This window comes from Pinus tabuliformis, chromosome 8, assembly GCF_031772625.1.
Source record: "Pinus tabuliformis cultivar Carrire ecotype Pingquan chromosome 8, CPIR1, whole genome shotgun sequence".
Classification (NCBI taxonomy): domain Eukaryota; kingdom Viridiplantae; phylum Streptophyta; class Pinopsida; order Pinales; family Pinaceae; genus Pinus; species Pinus tabuliformis.
Genome location: NC_142294.1, coordinates 683251273 through 683262598, shown reverse-complemented (window position 1 = coordinate 683262598; position 11326 = coordinate 683251273).

Below are 11326 nucleotides of genomic sequence, written 5' to 3'. Positions count from 1 at the left end.
ACAAGCTGGAGAAGAAGAAGAGAGGCTACGCCATCTCCAGCACCAAGGATAAAGTAGTGGGTGTCGCAACCTAAATCCTGGCAGGAAAGGTCATGTGCAAGTTTTGTGCGGATGAAGTACCCGCACTGGTGGTAGCACTGGCTGATCAGTGCGCGAAGCGGGTCCAATTTAACTATTCCAAATTCCTCTACAGGGAGTTTTTAGAAAATTGCTGCGAAGCTCAGGAACAGGGCAAAATATTCCACTATGCATGGCTTCTGCTGTCCATAGTGATCGTGGTTGGGGAATTGTCGGAGGATAGTCAATTCCCCATAATTGACAGGGATTTACCGGAGGCCATGAAGTATGCTTCACTCTGGGCAATAGAGGATACTAAGAGGATCTGCGACAGTAAAAGCTTCTGGGTGTTCATGGAGATGAACCTCAGAATTGATCCGAATTTAAATAGGAACGCAACAAATTACAGAGATAACCATATACACAAAGATGCAGCGGAAATAATACTTCATTTCATTAATGGAAAATACTGAAATATGCTTACAACCAGAAATGGAAATAAACCAGCTAGGGCGATGGTAACTTATCTCTGAGAAGAGATGTGATGGCTACATGCCTCTGAACTGTGTTACAATGAGGCTCGAAGGCCTATTTATTGTTGAGAAAAAATGGAAAACCCTTAACATTCCAAAACCTAACCCTAGGAGATGAAACGCCAAACTGTGGGCCCCGTTTGGGGTAAATTGGTACATCAACTTCCCGGGGTCGTAACTTTGGCATATGATCTCCGTTTGACGCGTACAATAGCTCATTAGAAAGATCTATCCGAGCACTATCATTGTTGGAATGGGAAACATCGGTCCATTCCATGGACCCATGTTGCCCCCGGATTCCCCAAAAAACGTCGTTTAGGGCCTCAAAACGGCTCCGGAAGTTCAGGACCCGAAAAGCTGCTAAAAATAGTAAGTTGTGCTACAATTAAGGAAACTGAAAATGCTGAGAAAGACAATGGTGGGGGTCCAGGTGGACTTGGCAGGTGGCCACCAATATCCACCTGGATCATTCCTCCCCCCTTAGGAAGCAATGGTCCCCATTGCGTTGAGCTCCCCCATGAGATGAGGAAACTTCTGTTGAACTTGTTCCCTGGTGAGCCACTTGCCCTGCTGAAGGAGTTGGCCTGCTTTGACAACTCGATACAGTTGGATATTCTATTGGCGAGTGTTCTTGATCTGTGTGTCCATGATCCGATCAGTTGCAGCTTGTTCCATGCAATCTGGATTTAATTCTGTGGGTTTGAGTTGTTCTGCAATGTCGGATGTGTCTAGCAATGGTGGAAAGTATGGCCGAAGGCGGTCCACATTGAACACTGGGTGCAGGCCAAGGAATGGGGGAATGCTGAGCTCAAATGCATTGTCTCCCATAGCCTTAGTAATGGTGTAAGGACCATATCGGAGTGGTCTCAATTTCCGATAGGCTCCAGTAAGGCGTTCCTTTTGCAAATGCAACCAGACTTTGTCGCCCACCTGAAACTTGTGTGGCACCCAGTGTTGATCATGTCGCTGCTTGTACTTGGCATTTGATTTCTCAAGAATGTCATGGACCTGCTGGCGAATATGTTGGATGCGCTCAATGAAGCTGGTGGCCTTATCTGTTTCGGACTGGACATGAGCTGAATTCATGTGAGTAGCTACAAGTGGCATGGCCACATCAATGGGGCATAGTGGCTGGAATCCCAAACCCACCTGAAAAGGGCTATGGCCAGTGGAGCTGTGAAGAGCTCGGTTGTAGCTGTGCTGAACATAGGGGAGGCTCTTGTCCCATGTGCGTGGATGCTTTGAGTTATACATGCGCAGAATGTGCACAATCATCCTGTTGACAACCTCTGTCTGGCCATCAGTTTGAGGATGGAAGGCTGTGGACTTCGTGAGTTTGGTGTCCAGCATTGACCAGAGACTGGACCAAAATGTGCTGAGAAACCGACTGTCCCGATCTGAGATGATAGACTGTGGGATCCCAAAGTGCACCCACACTCGTTCAAAGAAGAGTTTAGCAGTGGCTTCTGCTGTGATATTCTTCTTGCAGGCCACCATAATGGCCATCTTCGAGAACCTGTCGATGACCACAAAAACACAGTCATTTCCATGCTTAGTGGAAGGAAGGCCTGACATGTAATCCATGGAGATGGATTCCCAAGGTCGACTAGGGGTAGGAAACGGGGTATAGAGGCCGTGCTTCTTAATGGTCAGTTTGGCAATGGCACAGGAAGTACATGATCGGATGTACTTCCCAACATCCTGGCGAAGATTCGGCCAATAGAAATAATTTTGCAGTACTGCCATTGTTTTCTCAACCCCGAAATGCCCAGCAGCCTGACTGTAGTGTGCTTCCCAAATCATCTTGGCACGCTCGCTTGAAGGAACACAAAGGTGCCCGAGGTGGCATAATAGGGCATCCTGGAGGTGAAAATCTGCAACATGCCGACCCTCCAAGAGTGTCTGGTATGTGTGGCCGAATTCTAGGTCGCTTTTGTAGAGAAGTGGACAATCAGAAGTCTCGTGCCCACAAGAGTTGAGCATGGTGGTTAGCGCCATGATCGGTGGCCAACTGAGGCAATCTGCAACATTATTGGTGCTGCCCTTTTTATACTTGATGTTCAAATGAAACTGTTGCAGGTATGTAGACCACTTCTGATGGTGATCATTCTGCAATTTCCCTTGGGTATGTATGAACTGCAGAGGTCGGTGGTCTGTGTGGATGACCGTTTCCTCCCCAAAATGTAATGCTTCCATTGTCGGCGGGCCTGTACAATGGAATACATCTCTTTATCATAAGTGGGGTACTTCCGGACTGTGTCTGAAAGTGTTTCACTGTGATATGCCACTGGATGTCCATGTTGAGTAAGGACTGCCCCAATAGCATAGTCAGAGGCATCTGTCTCGACCTCAAATGGTTGTTGTAAATATGGTAACGCGAGCACTGGTGCCGTGCAGAGGCGATCCTTCAACTCCCTGAATGCCTTCTGTTGAGATTCAGACCAAAAGAATTTTGCTTTCGCCCCGCCCTTGGTGACTTGACTCAAGGTCCAAGAAATATGAGAAAACCCCAACACAAACCTGCGGTAGAAGTTGGCAACACCTAGAAAGCTGCGGAGCTCTGTTAGAGTCGTTGGAGAGGGCCAATCCCGGATGACTTGGATCTTGGCTGGATCGACATGCACCTCCTGTTCATCAATGATGTATCCCAGATACTGAACCTGGGTCATGCCAAAAGTGCATTTCTCCAAATTGGCACATAGCTTGTGTTGCCGCAGTGTTTGGAGAACCTGTCGGATGTGGTGGAGGTGCTCTTCCCAACTCTGGCTGAAGATCAAAATGTCATCCAAGTATACTACTACAAATGAGTTGGTGAATGGCCGCAAGATGTCATCCATTAGCCTCATAAAGGTTTCAGGAGCATTCGTCAATCCGAAAGGCATGACCAACCATTCGAAGAGGCCCTCCTTGGATTTGAAGGCAGTCTTCCACACATCGGAGGGTTCGATTGGTACCTGGTGATATCCTGACTTCAGATCGATCTTGCTGAAATATTTCACCCCCTTTAGTTGGTCTAGGAGGTCATCAATCCATGGGATCAGGTACCTATTATAGACAGTGATCTTGTTCAGCGCCCGATAGCCAATACAGAGTCTCCACGTCCCATCCTTCTTCTGTACCAACACGATCGGGCTCCCACAGGGCGATGAACTCGGACGGATGTGACCTTTCTGCAGGAGCTCCTGAATCTGCTTCTTGATTTCATCGTTCTCCAGAACGGAGCGCCGATAAATTGGTCCATTGGGTAGCGGCGCACCTGGGGTCAGATCGATGGAGTGCTTGACTTGACAGTGCAGAGGAACCCCTGCCGGGGAGGTGAAGATGTCCTCGTACTCCTCCACAACCTTGTCCATCTGTAGTTGTCGTGCAGAGGGACCCCGTTTGGAGGCCGCGGCCACTGTCTTCTTCTTTCCTTGAGGGCGTATCATCAGGAAAACAAATTTCCTGGTTTTGGAAATGATCTTACTGCATTGTTTTGCAGCAATCAAAGAGATGGCGGCAGGTGGTGCTACCTCTGGTATCCTGAACAACTTATTTCCCAATGTAATAATAACAGCACGGGGCCTTGATTCATACACAGCATGTCACTTCCACAAGTATGGTTGTCCTAGTAATACATCACAAACTTCAAGGGGAGCAATGTCACACAATACCTCATCTGTGAAGGGCTTGATGTTGTATGGAAGGTGACACTGCTGGCTCACGCGAAGATCTCGTCCTTGGTGAAGCCACCCAATGGTGTATGGTTGTGGATGTGCTGTGGTCAGTAAGCCCAACCGCTTCACGACCTCTGCCGAAATGAGGTTCTTCTAACTCCCGCTATCAACAATGAATTGTATCAGGGAGCCCTTTACCCACATCTGGGAGTGGAAGAGACGCTCCTCCTCCTCTGGATCTTCGGGTTCATTTTTCTGGATCTTTGCGGTAGCAACAGTGGCGCTGGGATCCGCATCAATGATCTGCTTCCCTTTTTCATACCCCTTATCGGGTTCTGACTCAGAGTCGGAACATGCATCTGATTCTGAAAAGTTTAGCTCAACCACCAGTGACTGCTTGGCCCGACACTCACTTGTGTTGTGAGTGGAGCTCTTGTGGAACTCGCACCATTTTCCAGTGTCCTTTCTCGGCTTCGCGGCACTGTTCTTTTCTTGCAGCTTCGGCTGGTTGTCTTGGGCTGTCCCGCCTTGGCTTTGTCCTTTGTTCTGTGGTTTAGGGGCACCTTTCCCCTGATTTGGATTCGCAGATCCAAAGTCTCGCTTCTTTTGTTTAAACTTCTGCTCGACCTTGATGGCATATCGGTATGCTGCGCCGAGCGAGGGGATGTTTAGGAATTGTATTTCTTCCTGGATGTACTTGTGCAGGTAGCCACGGTATTTGAGTACCAAATGTTGCTCCGAATCCTTGATACCCAACTTTGTACGAAGGGTATGGAAAAGATTGGTGAACTCCGGCACGTCTTGGTCCCTTCCCTGCCGCAGCATGGTCCACTTTATGTATTCATCCTCATAGCTTCCGACAGGGTAGTACTACTCCTTGATGGCATCCCGAAACGAATCCCAGGTGGGTGCGGCTGAAAATAGTGAGCCAGTACTTTCATCCTTCTGCTCGCAGTAGGTTTCCCACCAGTCCTTGACGTGGGGGGCTGCTTTGAGAAGAGCAAAAACAATCTTTTCCCGACTCGAAAATTCATGAACAGAAAAATAACCCTCTAGCAGATTTAACCATTTATCTACGGCATCTGCGTCTATCTGACCCTCGAATATGGGGATTTCAAAATTAACTTGTACCTTAAAGGGTGTGGCATTTCCAGAATAGCTGCTGGAAGTCGATGCGTTGCTTCTGGGTAGCCGCTGAAGGATCTGGGCAAAGCTGTCCATCATCGCGTTCCGTTGTCACTCGAGGGCTTCTTCGAGCAAGATTTTGATGGGATCTCCTGCCCCCTCGTCTTTCTTCTTGTCCGCCATGGGAGGCCGTCGGGATTTGCGAGGCTGGTCTTGCAAAGGTTCAACCAGTTCAAGCCCTAACTCCTTATATCCCGACCTTATTGGGGACATGCAAAGAAAAACAGAGAAAAAGCAGACCGCTCTGATACCACTGATCCGGATTTAAACAGGAACGCAACAAATTACAGAGATAACCATATACACAAAGATGCAGCGGAAATAATACTTCATTTCATTAATGGAAAATACTGAAATATGCTTACAACCAGAAATGGAAATAAACCAGCTAGGGCGATGGTAGCTTATCTCTGAGAAGAGATGTGATGGCTACATGCCTCTGAACTGTGTTACAATGAGGCTCGAAGGCCTATTTATTGTTGAGAAACAATGGAAAACCCTTAACATTCCAAAACCTAACCCTAGGAGATGAAACGCCAAACTGTGGGCCCCGTTTGGGGTAAATTGGTACATCAACTTCCCGGGGTCGTAACTTTGGCATATGATCTCCGTTTGAGGCGCACAATAGCTCATTAGAAATATCTATCCGAGCACTATCATTGTTGGAACGGATTCCCCAAAAAACGTCGTTTAGGGCCTCAAAACGACTCCGGAAGTTCAGGACCCGAAAAACTGCTAAAAATAGTAAGATGTGCTACAATTAAGGAAACTGAAAATGCTGAGAAAGACAATGGTGGGGGTCCAGGTGGACTTGGCAGGTGGCCACCAATATCCACCTGGATCAAGAATGGGAATCAACCGTAAGCCACGGTTGTCACCCATCGTTTACAACAGTTTGCAGAGTTTTGTAGAATTTAAAGCAGACATGAATAACATTTATATCAGGGCACGCAAGGACCCAACTAAATAGTGGAAAAAGCTACCCTTCGTAGCCACAGACAATGTCATTTTCAATGTCCTGGAGGCATGGCCGCCAAAGTGGCACACCCCAGACATTGCAGAGATCGAGAAGTCAGCAGCGCAAAGAAAGAAAGACAAGGCCAAGCTGCGCATCGCACAATTGGACGAAAAGCGAAGGAAGGAAGCAGCAGCAGCAGAAGTGCGAGCGGCACGGGACACGACACAGAAATCCGCTAAGTAGGAATAGGTTGCAGCAACACAAGAGGTAGCTGCAAAGGTGGGCAAGGGCCACACGACACAAGGCAGGAAGCAGAGGAAGTAGAGACAGAAGAAGGAGGCATGAACCCATGAACGGCATCGACATAGCTAAAGCGCCAGCACCCAATAGAGCGGGCAGGGTTGCTTAAGAAGGTTAAGGCCTCAAAATTGTCCATTGACCCAATCACCCTAACCAAGGGTGATTTGCACGACATCAGCGAAATGGTGTGCAATGTCACTAATGTGGCTCTCCAAGATTTCATGCAGGAGAACCAGATTGTGTTGGGGGCCCTCAAAGCATAGTTGCAGGAATTATAGGCGCATCCCCCTCAGGTTGGTACCCTTTCAACCAACCTTGTAGTCAGATCCACGGCAGCCGAGCAGATGTTGCGCGCGCGGATGACAAATACCATAGTGCTACTGGAAGGGGCACTAGTGACATCAAATGAGGCCAACAGGCCTATGGTCAGTGTGCTAAAAGGTCTTGGTATCAATATAGCTGCACTCCCACGCGAGACCTTATATGTGTTGCAGGATGGGATAACTGCAGAGCTGCGAGCTAAGGAGAGTCGCGCGCTCCAAGTCCTCAGTGAGCAGAAAATAAATATGGAACAACTAAGCTTGGAGCATGACGAATTGGTGTCGTAGAATCAACAACTGTGACAGGTGATAGATGATGCTTGCCAAAGCATCTCAGAGCTAGCCATCCCAGCAAACACACCAGTAGAGGCGTGGATCCACAGGTTAATAGCAGGGGTCCGCAAGGGGAGGGAAGAAATGACAAAGGTTCAACTAGAGCTAAACCTTCAAATCGTCAAGCTACGGTTAAAGGTGCAACCATCGACTCCCCCAAAAGTCAGAGAACAACGCACTAGCACTATCACAGCGGGATTGGAGGAAATTAGAGGTGCAGTGCGAGACTGCACCAATATGTTGGAAGAATCACTTGAGGTCCTCTCAAATCTGCAGGAGGACCCCAACATCCAGCACTTAGAGACAGAGGCACAAGAACTCCAACAACAGTATGACAATGTTTGAGGAACTGCGCAGATGGTGGTCCTCACTCAAAAGCTTGCACGGATGTAGCAGGCTAAAGCACTTAAGGAGCAGGTGGACGCGGCATGACATAAGGAAGCAGTCCTGAAGGCACGCGTTCAACCTTGGATCGACAAGGCCTTCACCATCATCGCAGAAATCAAAGGCAAGCTTGCGCACATGCGGGGGATGCACACATTGATGTAGAGAAGCACTCCCGACACAGAGGTCTCAGAATAGCGTATGCAGCAGATCCGACAAGCAGCAGCTCAGTGCGCTGCTGACGTTGACATAGTTCCATAACAGTTGGAGGGACTCCGCGCAAAGATCATCGCACTGATAGAGTGACTCGAGGGTGAGTCATGATGTTTATGTTGGGGGCCTTTTGGGCATGGAATCCCCTAAGGCATGTTTTGGGGCTCAAAGCCCAAGTTTTGACTGAATCTTATTGTAAATCTCCGCGAATTGTAGGCGCGGGGCGCAAAAGTCTGACAGAGTCACAGGGTTGTCCGCCCTAGTTTTGTAATGTAATTTCAACTAGATAAACCTACCCATGGTACACGGACCATGGGATTATATAAATAGAGCGAGGCTCTAATTGTAAAAGATAGTGAAGAGAAGATAAGCATGAGAATTCTGAGTGATTGAGTCGCAATGTGAAGTGTGTCTTTAGGTCGTAGAGTAGGAAAAGGCTCTGCAGCTGAGTGCGTAGAGGCCTAGTAGTCCGCAGCTGAGTGCGTGGACCCCTACAATAGAGTGCACAGGGTGAGTCAAGTCTATAACCATGGAAAGAATCAATAAAGAGAAGTTTGGTTATAATTATGTGTATCTATTCTTGGGTTAATGCATGAGTGATATAATTTGCAAATATATTGTTTATTTACTACATGCACCTATATGAATGTTTTATGTTGTTAAGTATAACATAAAGCACTCAAGTAGGCAAAGATAATTAACTAACATTGGAATATAAGCAAGGTATTAAGTAATAATGCAGAGTGCGGTGCTCAGCCCCTGGGTAGGTCTGCGCGAAGGCAGTACATCAGGCTGCGAGGAACGGGAAAGTGCGCGAAGAAACCTGCGTGCAGCGACAAACTGCGGACCAATCGAACTCATCATACATCTCCAGGGTGCGGAAACCTGGTTCTAGCACCCTCCCATACTACTTCGGTTGAGACCTCAGTCCGCGCTCTGCAGACTGTTGCCGAAAGGGCCAGTAGTACTGGGATTTGTTTGGCTAATTAACTTTGAACCTGGGTTAGGCCCCAACAAGCCAACATTATTGTAAGTGGCATCCCACTCAAGCTAGTGATGTTGGTGTTCTACCACCTGACTCTTTACGGTCATGTTGGTAAGTGTTATAGCTACTGCAACACCCTCCAAAATTTTGGATTGCACTCAAAGTTTGGAGCCTTCCTTGGTCTTTTCCTTGATTGTTGCAAACACTCAAGCTCATTTCATGGGCTTTCTTGAAGTTCTTTGGCCCATTTTCCATATTGGATTAGCTGTCGTCTTTTAGCATGTTTGATTGTTATGTAATGTTTGCAAGCCTTTTCTGGTGGTTTCAAAGGTTGATCTCTGTGTAGATGAGTTTTCCTCACCATGTAAACACCCATCGCACTCATACACAAAGTCTTGAGCCTTGTCGCACAAGTTTTGACAAGGTCGTCCCAAAGTATGTCTTAAGTGTCACACTTGTCACATATTTTCACGAGGTAGACACATAGAGGGGAATGATTTGTTTGTTTTCTCTGATGTTCTATGTTGTATTGTCACAAAAACATGCTAAGCATATGATCATAGTTCAAGTGCATCACGAGTCCATCTCCGTTCCTGTAATCTCTCTCCTCAATGAGGACTGTGCAGAAAATTTCCTCAGTCAAGCCTAAGTTGCGCTCTACGCAATCTCAGTGATCAAGATCTCTCCCTATCAACTGGAACTGCACAATGCGCATTCACTAAGCCCTTTCTCCCAGTTCGTCAGTTGTCCCAGGCTTAGTTCATGGATAATAATGCATCATCTTAGACTAGGGAGTTTTCATATTGATGTCGTCTCATCATGAGTGAATTACAGGAATAGGTACACTATCAAGTCATGGCAAGATGGTGAAGAAGGAGAAGAAGGAGAGAAGCATGCCTAAAGACTCATTGGTAGCTAAAATTATGGGTGGAACTATCATGAGCAAGCAAAGGGACACAAGTTTACAACCACCTTTAAACACCGAAGATCATTAAAGACACCACATCACCAAGCTATGTGGAGGAGAAAAGAAAGCATATTCAAGAACACATCTAACACTCAACAACAATAGTGACTTGGCATTGCCACATCATCAATGGAGTCCATGTTAGCAGTGTCATGTCAAGTTGTGTCATGAGTTGTTATATCCCACATCACTAGTTTGGACCATGTATATTGTAAATCAAATGTATTTTAAAGCGGAAGTCCTAAGGACACACATTAATATGAAGAGTCACATAAGTTGAAAAGTCATAAGAAATTTAATAGTCATGAGGGTAGTCTAAGAGCCACAAGGGGGAAGAATCACCCCTTGGTTATATATACGCCCTCGTTGTATGGGCAAAGCACTTTTCACCTTGGCTCCTCCCACAAGGCATTAGAGAGATCAACTAGTTCTTTGAGGAGCAAGGAGTGGCTCCAATGTTTCACTGTTGGGGATAGTGATGGAAAATGTAAACATGTGTCTTGAAAAAATTTCTTAGTAACACAAGCCTCTTAAGGCTATCATGTTCTTCATGCACAAACTATGAATGGTTGTAAGACTATTCTGTGGATGTTTGCATTTCATGTTTTCTTTCACATGTACTAAGATAGTTGAACTATTTCAGTTATTTTAGTGCTTACCTTTTTGAGAATGCATTGAAATGGTTCTTATCATTTTCCCATCCTTGTGGACTATTCCACGGGATACTAGACAGATCTTTCTTCATTTATTGGTTGTAACAATCATCGCATTCGTTGTGGACTATCCGTTGGATGTTATATCGATCTTTCCTTGTTTGTTGGTTGTAACGATTGTCCCATCCGTTGTGGACTATTTCGATGGATGTTAGATGGGTCCTTCTAGTTCATCTATGTCTCTTCCTGGGTGGTACTATTACCTATCACTTAGAGGCTCACTTTTCTCTCCCCCCTTTGTAGTATAAGAATCTCAACACAGTTGCATTGACACTCACCAGGCACACTCCCCTTGCTTTTCAAAGATACCATTGCATCAGTCTCTTGTGCTAACAGCCAAAGCCAAGGAAAATCTTTAATGATTTGGAAACCAGTCCTTTATACCGGATGGGACTCCTACACCAAACAATGTGAGGTCTGATTGGGACTTCATATCAGGGAGATCCCTCGAATGTTGGTGGGTCCAACACCATCAACATTTCTGGCACTAAAAGAGGGGAATCCAATATTTTATGGATGATAGACCCACCGAACCCACTAATCCATATTTTGTTCAAGGCAACAATGTTCACTCCATCTCCCCTACTCGTACTTCTGAAGTTGGTGATTATTCCCAGCCCATGCCTCAACATGAAATCTCGTATGATCAACTTCCGGTCATCCGCCCCATCACTCGTCAATTCGAAAAAGTTGTTGGATTGATTCTGGGAGTAATTAGTTTT